Source organism: Saccostrea echinata, unplaced genomic scaffold (assembly GCF_033153115.1).
Source record: "Saccostrea echinata isolate AGI-Se365-2 ecotype Australia unplaced genomic scaffold, CSIRO_AGI_Sech_v1 ptg000043l, whole genome shotgun sequence".
Lineage (NCBI taxonomy): Eukaryota > Metazoa > Mollusca > Bivalvia > Ostreida > Ostreidae > Saccostrea > Saccostrea echinata.
Window position 1 is genome coordinate 793336 of NW_026889792.1, and position 14937 is coordinate 808272.

Below are 14937 nucleotides of genomic sequence, written 5' to 3' on the forward strand. Positions count from 1 at the left end.
TAGTTTTTCTAATAGATTTAATTTTTCATTTTATTATTTCAGGTACCAGAACATTTTATTTCTATCAATTCGGCCATGATCTTTTATGATAAAAACAATTTGATTCACACAAATATGTTCGCAATATACTTTAAATAAGAAGAAGTCGGTCATAAATATATAAATCAATTATTGGCAAGAATAGATTTATAAAAACAACCCAACTTAATTATCGTTTACTTGAATTATACAAGTGTCGTTTCTTATAATACCTCAAAACCAAAAGCATTCATATAAATGAAAAAGTACTTTCACTTGACAATGTATTCTTGATATATGGTTTTGCCTTAATTTTCGTAGCGTAGCTTATAATTAGAATAATAAATCCATTCAAAAAAGATTTAATTGAGAACTTTTCGAACTTTGATAAAGAACTTTGACAAGAATCCCTTGATTCTCTGAAGTTGAATTTACTTGATTTTTCCCTAGGAATGTCGATATTCTAGTAATAAATTTGAAAAGTAAAATAGACGATAAGCGTAAAGGTCTCTACACTTATTGTGTTATAACTTGTACATTGTTTTACATGTTATTGTCATATCAACATATAAAGTGTTATAACTCCTTGTTTATGCATATATTTTGAATTGTGTCTAGGTGTTTTTACATTATATAAGGCACCTTCTTTTATTCAATTGATTTTATTGCTATAAGTCATATTGACTTAAAAATATTGATTTTAAGATATTGATCAAAGCAAGACATTTGTTTATAGCAATATAGTATTGTCGATATGTAAAAATAAATATATAGTTATTTAAGAGATAAATTTAATTTTTGAGAATTCATGACATGAATTACGACGCTTCACGCCGGCATGTTTCAGAAGCGCGTTAGCGCTTCATTTAAAATATGTAGGCGTGAAGCGTTGTAGTTCATATACCTCATTAATTTTTTATAAAAATTAAATTTATATCTTATATTTACATTATTTTACTGATGACTTGCCACATATTTTTGTTATTCAACGATCATTTTGGGGAAAAAAAGTTTGCACTATTTTTTTACTTAAATCACATAACAATAGAATTATTCTTACTCATCCCACGGTAGTTCATGAGAACATGAACCCTTTCTAATTTGCAAAGAATCTTAAGGAAAACTATTTGGAAATGTAAATATGTCGATATAAACATATGAATATTTCCGAGAAAGAAGTGAAAATCTATTGTTATTGAGTAAACTTCGCGAGGGCGGGGATTCTAGTGAATCTTCACTTCCCAAAGTAAGCTCCAGGGACTTGTACCATGTATATGCTATTGTATACGATTATGGGCTGATTCATAGATCAATTTTGAGATTCCTTTTTTAAAAAAAGGGGGTGGAGAGACATCAGAGGTTAGATCATAGGCATAGTCATAGGGGGGTTACTGTCCCTCAACCATTTTGAAGAGGATGAGAGGAAAGAGTATCTTTGTGGCCCTCTTCCACCTTTTTTTAACTGATTGTAGTATAGATCCATAAATATAACCCGAAAATAAAGAAGAATACTCGCAGGTGGATAATTGAATCTCTTTTTTCTTGTCAAATATTTCAATTGGCTGATCGCCATCCCCATTTTACTATGTGACTAAGCTAAAGCAGATTAGTGGTAATGAAGCACAAATTATTTTGCATCACTCTAAATTGTGAGATGTTAGATCTGATGTGCTGATAGTTACATTTTATCTTATATATATTCTATCACGATTCAATGTTATATTTTTGAGTTGGGAGGGGGGTCAACACTTTAAAAGCTTCACTTCTATGTGGCAGATCCTATGTTTACCACAGGGTGATAAAACATCAAATAGTTATAGAGTATAATTGTAGGAATAGTGCTAAAAGCTTCCTTATATATATATATATATATATATATATATATATATATATATATATATATATATATATATATATATATATATATATATATATATATATATATATATATATATATATATATATATATATATATATATATATATATTAATTACATATAATTACATATATTACAGATCAGATCCAACTGGTAACTACTCATACTCAAATTCTTCGTTTTTTTTTTCATTGCAGACCATCTACATAAGCTCTGTTACAAATATAAAAAGCTCAACCAGGTAAAATATTTGACGAGAAAAAAAGGAAAAATATATTTGATAATACTGCTATGAGTACTCATCCTCATTTCCGGGATACCATTCAGATCAAAAGAATGGGAGAAGGTGCACAAAGATACCCCCCTTTTCAAAATGATTGTGGGGCACAAGCCCCTGTGACTTAGCCTATAATCTAAGTGCTAAAATCTTCCCGATACTCCTTTTTCAAAACATTTTTGAATCTCAAAAGTAATATATACAGTAATACTCGGTTATAAGATGTTTTGGTCTCAAATTCTGCTTCCTTTTATTTTCTATCCGTATTAACATATTTTTGAAAAAAAAGCTTTTTATAAGAAATACTCATCAGTTTCTGCATATGCGTAGTCAAAATGATGCATAGTAATTGGATTTATGCATACTTTGAACGTAAAAAATATTTATCAATTTACAGGAACAAAAGTCAATTCATTTATTAAACGACGAATTCCAAAAATGTTTTTTCTACATTTTGTTCTCTTTTTCAGAAATCAGAAAAATAAACAAAATAACTCTATTTGTCATAGCTTAACAAACATTTGTGTACCATAAATGTCACTGAATATTACAAAGAATCATATAAATGTTTGTACAATGATAATTAATGAGGAGGTTGACTCCTACAATTATTTACAGCAGACTCTCCCACAGAGCAGAGAAAATTTGTACTTAGTAATCCTGAAATATATGCATATCTTAAAAACATTTAAGTACACATATGTAAAAAAAAAATTCTCTGTTTTTCGTGTCTATTAATCAGATGTTTCTGTCTATAGAGAATATTACTTTGTTTAATATGAAATATAACGCATAGTTTTTTTCTCTGGAATATTATTTTTCTCAATTCAAATGATATTGGACAGCAAAATATGAACTTATTAAGGGGAAATAAAGATAAATATTACGTCTAAATATACAGAATATAAATCAACGAAAGAGTAATAATACGGTGATAATCTTTGATATTATTGTCAACAAATAGTTGCCTTTTTCACAAAAATTCTTACGATTAAGATTGAAATATGACAACTCTGTTGCCTTTTTCGAAAAAATTCTTACGACTAAGATTGAAATATGACAACTCTGTAATTGATTTGTTCAATAAAGAAAAATAGTATTTCAGAAGAATAATTCACAATATACTGTAATGTAATAGAAATAAGATTTTTTGTAACCTACTAGAATTTAAGTCCATATAGAAGAATTGGAAAATTTGAATCTTAGTCGTAAGATTTTTGTGAAAAGGGCTACAGAACATTTTCAGGAGAAAAAGAAAACGCTCACAGATTAAGACAACAATGTCCGACCCAGACATGGTAATGCAAAAATTGGCCTCTTTGCTTTTGATATACTTGAGAAAATTAGTTTGGTAAAAGACGAAACATTTCATATTTAAGAGTCTAAAAATGCATTCAAACTGTGGAAGAATTGAGATGCAAATTCATTTTAAAAAATGAAAATTTATCTTCCAAAAAGTTAAATACTGACACTTGATTGTTTATTAATAATAATTGAGGTTTATGTGGCTATTGTTTTTGAACTTGTTTTTACAAATGAAGCAAATGGACAAGCCGACTAAAAAAATGCTTTATGTTACGATAAGCAACAAAACAAGAAGAATGGTGAACATTCACAAAATAGGTATTACCTGGCAAAAGTATTTAGGATTTTGTCTTACGATAAATCAGTATTCTTACAAAATATTTTACTAGCAATGGCTCTTTACTGTTAACAATGGTATAGGTATGCTGTGTTTCATAACAATGACCACTTAATCGTTTATAAGAAAAAAATAATTTGTTGTGCTGATTATCCCTGTCTCTTTCTGTCACAACAATCCTTCATTATAGAAATAATGTTCGTACCAGAATCTTACGATTTAATTCTATTTTACCAAAACATTTATTTGGTTTAACAAGGTTGCTGGAGAGTAAATTGAATTCTTTATAGATCTCATTTAACGTAGCTGTAAGTTTTGCTTAATCCATTAAGAAATGACCCAAAATGATGATTTCATTTAATATCAACTCGGGAAAAAAAGTATATCAAATTATTACGTTCAATTGCGCAAAAATTCATACAAGATTTGATTTCTCACATAGGGAAAATCCTTATGCACTGTTAAGAAATTACAGAATAGCTTTGGTACTCTTTTCTCGCAGACCATTACGCCTGTGAAAGTAAATATAAAAGATATATATATATATATATATATATATATATATATATATATATATATATAATCACTCAATATCATATAAAAGGTATTAAAATAACATGTAATTTGTAACAATACTATTGTTTGTGGTTTGTTTAATTTATAAGTCCTCATATGAGTTGTAATGTCTGTTGTTTTGTCATAAGTCAAATTAGAAGAAATCCTTTGAAGTATTAGACTATTTATAGTTACTTATTATCCAAATACTAAAATCATTTTTCTTCTAATAATAAACATCTTAAACTGGAAATGGTTTTCTGTTTTTGTAACTCTCTGTGCATCATCATCATGTTTTCTACTGTCATAAAATCGTGTCAGGGGCATAAGTTTCGAGGACTGATTTTAATTGTTTACAAGCTTAAGTTGGTTGTTTCCCATGATCTCATGGTTTGAATGAACTCAATCGTAACCAGATGTCAAAGAGAAATAATATTTTGATGGAATAAAATAAATCAAGTCAGTGAATGCACAGTTCTTAATAACTTAAGATTGTGCTTTGATTTCAATACAAGGTCAAATCTTTATTCAAGATCACAGAGAAATGCTATGATGAAATTAATCTTGGCTTTTATTAAAATACTTTTTGTTGCGAACACAAAATATATGTCAAATTTTTTACTCAGTCACCTCTGAAAGTTAAAATAACTTGGTGAAGAAATTAATTGCATCAAATACATCTAGCTTCTAACACTTGATAAATAATTATTTCCTTTCTTACTTTAAATCTTTCTTCCATGTTTTTTGTTTTACCCATTTGTACTTTTATAGTGATAGGCTAATGATTATTTTGAAAAAAAAATTGTCTACCTAGATTATATTTTGTATAATTGCATTTTGTAATTATTTCTACGGGGGCTTAGCTTGGAAAACCTTATTTTCAAAATAATTTAAGTTTTATTTGCTTGGTCTAAATGAAAAAAAGATGAAGATAACAAACATTGATCGATCTAAAAAAATATTCACAAACAACACTAATCAGTGAATGGACAAATACATGGACCCCCGGAAATTCCAGAGGTGGGGTCAAACGCTGAGGAGGAATAAATATCCCATTTGACCGGACACACCCGATGTGAACCCTATGTATTGATCAGGTACATGGAACATTCCGTAGCCAAATTTAGTATAAAAAACAAAATCCTAACAATTGGTATAAAACACATCAGCCAAACTATGACCCAATGATAGGCTATATATGTTAACAATATCATTCAAACGACCGTAGAATTTACAAAATGCTGACTTTAAACGAGGTTGTTGAAAACCCTGTATTGTCAATTTATCTGATAGTAGTCTGCATCAGCTTAAAAACTGATCGTACTCAGTGCATGCTGTGGAGTATCGAATAAGCCTGAGTACGTGTATACCATATGCAAGTGATAGATGGAAAAGCTGAGGTCATCTCGATGGTCATAAAATCTAATTGTTAGTTCACACTTATCGTCTATAGCCAGTGAAACATCCAATTATGAAACCGATGAGGCAGATTCTGTGTTGCCCTTTATTTCAAGTTCACGTGGATATATCGGGTCGAGATATAAATGGAAGTAGCTATTATAAATTGATAAAACCTTGTCGATATGTCTGAATGTCGAGTTGAATGCCACAGCAAGTTTTTTTTTTTTTCTCATGAAGATGTTTTGAATAATTTCTCCTTCATGGGAATATAAAAGCAGATTTCTTAATTAAGGAGGCACAATTGATACCTATCTAAATTCCAACATTTTATTGAAAGCCCTAGTCTCCGAAGACTACATAAATGTTGTCAGAGATAGGAACTTCAACATCCTTTTAATTTCAACTTCAGAGTACTTTTTGTATAATGATGCTTTCTAAGATGGCACCTAAAAAAATTTCTACAATCCAGTCTGAAAAAGTCTTCAGGCCCCAAGACCATAAACTGAGAACAGACTTAAGTCAAAATTTCAAACTATTATAACTTTTGAAATAATTTTGATATCAAAACAAAATTTTCATCATGTATTTGAATTGAAATATTACACAACATTGCAACTTTTTAAGCAAATACATTAAATAAAACTCAAGATATTAAAAATCAAAATTTTGACTTAAGTCAGTTCTCAGTTTATGATCTTGGGGCCAGGTCTTCTCTTTCATATTTAGCCCAACGTCTGGCAAAATCTTCGACAGAATGCATAAAAGAAATGAAATCCCGTCGCTAATTGAGAGATTGGGACTCTCTGTATTTAGGACTTTTACAGAATTTTTTTTTATTATAATCATAATTTTTAAAAAAAAAAAAAACAACAACACATTTTCCAAAAATTAGAAAGAAAATAAAATTAAAATATAAATATTTATATTTTACTCTGAAGCTTGTAATAAAATCTAATATTGTGAGGAAATCATGGAAATTAACACTTGTTTTCTTATTAACCAAGGAAGCATCTTAGGCAGAATTGATATATGAACAAGACATACATGAATGACGTAGTACGTATTTTTTGTCTTATTTGACAGTTAATAATTAAACCTATGTTGATAACACAACCTTGAATTTGATCTTTGTAAAGAATATAATCATTAATGCAAATGTAAATAATTGAAATAAAAGTTTTTGACAAGAAAAAAATTACAGCCGCCCTTAATCTAAAAACTAAATCCTTGTATCCCTTCATATATTTGTGTGTATGAGAGAGAAGAAGAGAGAGAGAGAGAGAGAGAGAGAGAGAGATTATCATAGGAATCAAAATTGAGTCTTTTCTGGTCAGAAGGGAATATTATTATTATCATCATATAGTCTGCATTCAGAACATGTCGAAATTAATGTAATTAAAATCATTGATTAAAATTAAAATAGTCTCTTGTATCTCTATGTTATAACAAATTATTCATTAATTAGTCTTGAGCATGTCAAAGAAAATGAGTTATTAAATTAATAATAACATCACATTAATTAATTCTCATGATTATATTTGAACCGCAACAAATATAACACCATTTTCAGTAAATTCTCCTTTGCGTAATTGGGATTAAGACAAACGTACTACGCATGGCAAAATATGCAAATCAAAATGTATAATAAAGGTTTAAGAAATAAAAAAAGAGTCATATAACTTTCCGCGAATTGTAAATCAAAAAGTCTTCAAGTTGTATTTGTAAAATGGAAAGAGCTACCCTGTTCTTCAAAAAAATGTTGAGAGTAGTTGAGAATCATGACATTGAAGGTTTTGTAAATTTGTAAAAGGTTGGAATAAGTTCAAATATATATGACTCAAATGGCGATCCTCTATTCTTTATCCCAATTGTGAATGAAGATATTGAAATGTTTCAGGTCACTGCGACCACAATATATCAGATGTCAAAAACCGAACGGCTTTAATGCTAGCTGTGGAGATGAATGACATAAAAATAATAAGGCATCTCATCAAAGTGGGTATGTAGGTTAATAAATGGAGATAGCTCAAAAAATGTGATGACGAGTCCTTATTGTAAAGTTGAGATACCATTGTGAAGATAACAAATAGTAATCAAGAAATTATCATTTTTTATCAATGATAATTGATAATATATAATTATTCAAGATATACACATGATTATTGAAAGGAGAAAAATAGTATTTTTATTGCAGGAGCTAACGTTAACACTACAGACAGTTTTGGGAAAACACCATTGCTACTTGCTTTAGAGGATGACAAGTTTGGCATAGCAGAGTATCTAATCAAACGAGGTAGTGATGTTAATCGTGTTGATGCCTTTGAACAATCTGATTAGCTTCACATTACTAGGAGAGGACATATTGACTGTGCAAGAATAATAAAAATTCTATTCAAATGCGGTGGGTATCCCTCAAAAGAAAATTTTGGAGATTACATGAATCTACATGTATCTTTGCTGCAAAGAATGTAATTTGAGGGTTGAAAGTCTGCAACACTATGTTAACAGCTGCGGGATAATCCATTCCGATTAAGAGATTAAGAGTTTTAATCTGAAATAATTCTTACTAATTAACCTCCACTGACCTTCAATTAAGATGTATGACTCTGCGACAAGTTCATGTCATCTCTAGGTCATTGAACACATTGGGGACTTAACCCATTATAATCAAAGTTTTGAATGCAATAGACGAAAAACTTTTTTGACAAATATTTTAGTTTTTTAGAAAATTTGGAATCAATAACATCAAAACGTCAAACTTTTACACTACATATAGTTACATGTACAACTATTCCTCAAGATTTTGAAATTAAAGTCCAGGCTTTTTGACATCACAGACAGCTGCATATTGACAGATACAGCTGCATATTGACATCCTAGACAGTTTATTTTTCAATAAATATAGTACTGAATTTGGTAACTTTATTTCCTTTGTCATCAGTTATTTGCAAAAATATTTTATCAAAAAACATTTTGATTGTACACACATATACTTCGATATTGTTATTAAACAGATGCTTAAGTTTCTGACTGACAATTTCAATGTAGTTTTTGGATATCAAGGTTTCCAACAATCAGTCGGAATTCCAATGGGTATTACGCCACGTTATTAGCAGACCTATTTTTGTATTCATATGAAGCAGAATATATTCAAAAACGTCTACACCAAGCGAAAAATCTCTTGCTTTGACCTCCAGTAAACTTTAAGATATATCGACGACGTTTTATCAATTAACAACATTCGTTTTCATTCATACGTTGATTCAATATATCCCTTTTAACTCGAAATAAAAGATACCACAGGGTCGGGCACATCTCGCATGTAAGTTAAGGCTAGGTATAGGCGTTTCTATGCAAATTAGCAAATAAAAAAAAGCATAAAAGGTATATTTATTATTCAGAGAAAGTGTTGATTTATTTTCTAATGCATACTTAGTACCCACGATATGTTATAGCCAGTACACATTATGACGTCACATAATGACGTCACTGATTTTACCTACTGGAGGTAATAAAACACATCAACAAAACAGCTTCGGCGTAAGGGATTACTCTATTTATTTTTACATAAAAATTGCATAATGCTAAGAAGAATATTCTATAGATTAATATTAGATTAGCAGCAAGAATATCAACAATTTCGTAAAGTCAATTTTTTGTAAAATCAATGGTCGATACAATGATCTTGTCAGAAAGTATAATCTATCATTAAGTCCAATGCTGTCTGACGTATTTCATAAAATTGTTAGGCCCTTCCTTGTTTTCATACTGAATTGTCTAAATTTCCGCTTGCCCAGTCATGAGGAGCACATGGCAGATGTGACAAGTCGACAGGAGATGCTTTCTCCTCCATGGAACTTGGTCCCATCTCTGATGGTTCTAAGCGGTGCATATTTGCTCTTCTCTGAATTTGTATTGTTTCAATAGACTTTTGAGCTTGTTTACTGTTCGTTATCTTTATATTTCATAGAGACAAATGACAGACATTGACATCAAAACCAATACATCTCCTTAAGCTGAGGGAGAAAAGCTTTATTCCTATAAATGTCATTAGAAATTGCATAAAATGCATATTTTATGCTATTGCCAGAAATTGGCATTTTTATATTGTGATCTTTTCATTCAAGAAATGCTGATCCGACTATCGACGATAGGAGCCAACTAACAACTCAAAAGTGATACATTCAGCTTTTCCATCGTCAGCTTCCCTTATTTATTCAGACCGGGTAACGGGTGTTGCTTACTCCACCTAGGCACTTGATCCCACCTCTGAAGTATCGAGCGATCCGTGTTTTCCTTGTTCACGATTTGCTTTATTTACTGGAATTTTGAGATTGACCACCACTCAATGTTCACATTTTACACTCTTCTCTATTCATTTCCTTATTCAAGGGAACAACACTGTGATAACATTGCAATTATGCAATTTCTTCGACTGTAGAAATGATATTTCTTAAAATAAGAATCTATTTATTCCTCAAACCCACTACTGTGAATAAAACCAGAAAACTACATTCCTTATCTTTCTTCCATGGGCAATAACAATATGTGTTAATATGAAGGAGTTCAAAATGACAGAGAAAATAAAATTCCTCTTATCAGATATATTAATCGAATGTCATGATAAAATTCTATTATAGCGGCATCTCTGATGAAACAAGATTTCGATTTTTAATGCTCCATATAAACTGGTAGCTTTTACTTCCATTACACAGCAACTCTGCAAGAGAGACTTAATAAACATGCCACAGAACTGCTATATTTCACACTCCACTCTGTTTTTCTTATGGATTTGAATGGATTAAAAAAAGGTTGATTTCACTGAAAGGTGTTTTATGATCTAAGGCAGAGGCATATTTCATAAATCAATGTTACTAGGTAGTGAGATATTCAGAAGTGCTTGGGCAATTGTAAAGTATGAGAGTTTGCTTAATCTTCAGTATGTTTTTTTTTAAATGAGATGAATTTTAAAGGCCAAGGACACTCAATAATGAGATAATGAAATCGTGATTGCATGAACATTACTTTTGAGTCCGCAATTGAAATAAATTCAGTTTGATTATGTTGTTTATTGTTTTCTGAAGGTAAGTCAGGGCCTTGAATCAATTCCACATTTTTATATACGAAAACGTGATAAAAGTAATATATATTTGGGATGGAGAGGTATGTTTTAATAAAAGAATTTTTTTCTTATTAGGACGGAAATATGTTTGTTTTTCCTCTTCTAAAACAACATAGGAAATTTGGCCGCTGATGAATACGAGCTGGAGCATTTGACCAAGAATTATCAACTAAACTTGATGTCGACAAGAATTTAAAAATATACTTGATATGGCCCCTACTTAAAATATAAACATTTACGATAAAGGCCATTGATTTTTTTTTTACAGCTTTGCTATATATTGAATAATATATACCCTTTTCCATTTCACATCCTGTATCAGCCCGAGATACCAATATCAGCCAGAGGTCCGAAGGCCCGAGGGCTGATACAGGATGTGATGTGGAAAAGGATATGTTTATTATGTTTATTACTTACTTGGTAATAAAAAAAACAGCTCAAAAACATATAATTAATCATGCACTGACTAATGACATGTAGCTTATAATATAATAGAAAAGTGATTAAAAATTAAGAGAATGTGAACAAAAAATGGGCGTATTATCATAAGTATTTTTTTTTACGTTTTGTCTACTAGGGGTGTGATTTAAATCTGTACCAGCCCTGCAGATCCGTATTAGCCCTGTAGGGCTGATACGGCTATTATGACGTAAGGCATATCGCATACGCAAAAAAGACAAACTGCATTTATTACTAAGTATGTAATAAATTTATTCAATTGTTTAAATTTTAAAATGTTTGCAGCAATGGAAAAATCACACAATTAAAATATTCGATGGAATCTACTACCTAGATGTTCTTTGTCTTTCGTGGTTGATGAAAAATCAAAGGAACTTACCGCCCTTAAAGAAAGGGGAAAATGATTCATGTGTCAAGAGTAATATCGTGTAGACAGAATATCAGTTAAACTATATGGAAAATGGGTATTATCACGACTACTAACTACTTAAATTCATTGTGTACAACTTTGAAAGTGTATTACATCAGAAATGTCAAGAATGCTCACGACTTTCTCATAGTTATTTATGGCACCAGCTACTTCGTTTATCATAAATTAAAGCACATTGCTATTCATTCACAAATTTAATTAACAATAACATAATGGGGGTTAATGAATGTTAATTACAAGATTAAAAATATTTTCACGCTCCAGGCCAACTTCATGGCTGCCTATAAAATTTTGAAAATGTCTTAAATGTATAAAATTACAGAAATCATTTCGAGGTAAACTTATCATTTTTTATGTTATTTTTCTCTGTTATTCCTAGTTCTCAAATTGGCTTAAACTTGGCCACATAATCAAATACATAACAGCATATCGAATGTGCTGCTATTTAATTCTACAAGTGGGAATCCACCTTATACCCATAGCTCCCTTTCTAAGGAGGAAATTCTTCAAAATCATATGTCAGTTTTCAATATTTTTAATATTCTCAACGACCAACGTGAATTTGATTTACCATATCTATATTGGATTCTGAAACTTCAGAAAAATCCTCACAAACAACTATACATAGCGGGTTCTAGTAAATGTTCTGCCAAGCCTCTTTTTTTAATCTTCACTAAAATATTCACAGTAGTGAAGGAGAAACTTCAGGAATACTGTGCAACAATATATTCGAGAAGTGGTGTAAATCAGATGTAGATACTTGAAAATCCCAAAATAAAAAAAAAATGTGGAAAATTTGAAATCACACAATTTTACCAAATCAAACCTAAAAACTTACGATAATTCTACTCTGTATACAATCATTCCCCACGATAAATTAAAGTCGAGGCTTTTTGACACCATTGACAGATTCTTTTTCAATAAAAATGAAACTTCAACTCGACGTTCAGATATATCGACGACGCATTATCAATTAACAATAGTTATCTCCATTCATATGTTGACACGATATATCCCAGTGAGCTTGAAATGAAAGATAGCACAGAGTCTAACACATCTGTTTTATATCTGGATATTTTATTAGAGAAAGACATTAATGGTAATCTAACAACAAACCTTTATGATAAACGTGATGACTTTAACTTTTCAATCGTCAACATCCCTAACTTATGCAGCAATATACCCTTATCACCTAAATATGTGATGTACATCTCCAAGTTGATTTGATACGCAAGAGCATGCTCTACGTATGAACAATTTCTAAAACGAGGCAAGTTACATGTATTGACAAAAGTTGATTAAACAAGAATTTCAACAGTCTCATTTAAAGTCATCATTTTGTAAGTTCTATGGCCGATACAATGACGTCAGCAAATAAAATCTATCATTTTAAAAGTCATATGCTGACTGACGTTTTTTTAATACCTATTGTTAGGCCATCATTTACACACTGAATTGTCGATGGATTTTTCCGTTATTTCCCGATCATGACAAGGAGCACACGGCGAATGTGACCGGTCGGCAGGGGATACTCACTTCTCCATGGCACTTAACTCCACCCTTGATGTTTTTGGAGGTTCCTGTTTGCTCTGCTTCCGATTTGTATTGTTTTAAAGGACTTTGAGCTTGAATACTGTTCGTTTTCTCCATATTTCACTCTACGCAGTAAACATGCATCAAACAGGAATCGTCTCTGTATTTTGACTTGATTCTGTCTAAAAGCATGTTGTGATAAAAATATCAAGTGATTTCAAATTTGACATCAAGAAAAGGGGTTATAAAACAGATTTTTTAATGATTTTGCAATTTTTTAGAGGTGTCTTCCCTTCATTAGACTTCAAGGAAAGGAGTTAGTCTTGGGTGAATAGAACCCGTTATGTATCATTCTTTGTAAGGATTTTTATGAATGTTAGACATCTAGTAGAACATTTACAGGAACCCGATATGTATCTTTGTAAAGATTTTTGGCAGTTTTAAAATCCAGGATAAGTATGGTAATTAAAAACAATGAAATATATGGAGATAACGAACGGTATTCAAGCTCAAAAGGCCATTAAACAATGCAAAAAAGGAGCAGAGCAAATACGGACCTCCAAAACATCAGAGGTGGGATCAGGTGCCATTGAGGAGTGAGCATCCCCTACCGACCGGTCACACCCGCCTTGTGCTCCTTGTCATGATCGGGAAATAACGGAAAAATCCGTCGACAATTCAGTGTGTAAATAATGGCCTAACACTTAGTATGAAAAACGTCAGTCAGCATTTGACTCAATGATAAATCGTATTTGCTGACAAGGTCATTGTATCGACCATAGAACTCACGAAATGATGACACTTTTAACGACACTGCTGATATTTTTGTTTCATCAACTTGTTTGTCAATAACTTACCTCGCTTTAGAAATTATACATACGTAGAGCATGCTCTTGCGTATCAAAGGTATATTGCCGCATAAGTAAGGGAAGTTGACGATTGAAAGGTAATGTCATCGCGTTTATCATAAAGCTTGGTTGTTAGATTACCATTAAGGTCTTTTTCAAGTAAAAAGTATGAAATAGATGTGTCAGACTCTCTGGTATCTTATATCTCAAGCTTACCGGGTTATATAGAATGGAAATAACCATTGATAATTGACAACATGTCGTCGAAATATCTAAATGTCGAGTTGAAGGCCACAGCAAGTTGTTTCTTCTTTTCACGTTTAAGATTTTGGACGAATTTTTGCTTCATATGAATACATAAAAAGGTCTGCTAATAACGGGGCGCAATTGGTACCCAAGAGAATTCCAATAGATTGTTGGAAGACATGGTCTCCAAAAACCACTGCACATAGATATTGTCAATCAGAAACTCAAGCATCATTTTAATGTCAACTTCAGAGTACTTGTGTGTACAATCAGAATGTTTTTTAACAAAATAATTTTGCAATGACAAGGTAAGTAAATTTACGAGTTCCATTTTTATTGAAAAAGCAGCTGTCAGTGATATCAAAAGGCCTGGATTTTAATTTATCGTGGGGAATGGTTGTGTATTAAGTTGAAAAGTCGTAAGTTTTTAAGCTGTTGATTTTGATAAATTCTTGTGATTTCAAATTTTCCAAAAGTTCCTTGGACTTTTTAAGTATCCAAATCTGATTTACACCACTTCTCGAATATAT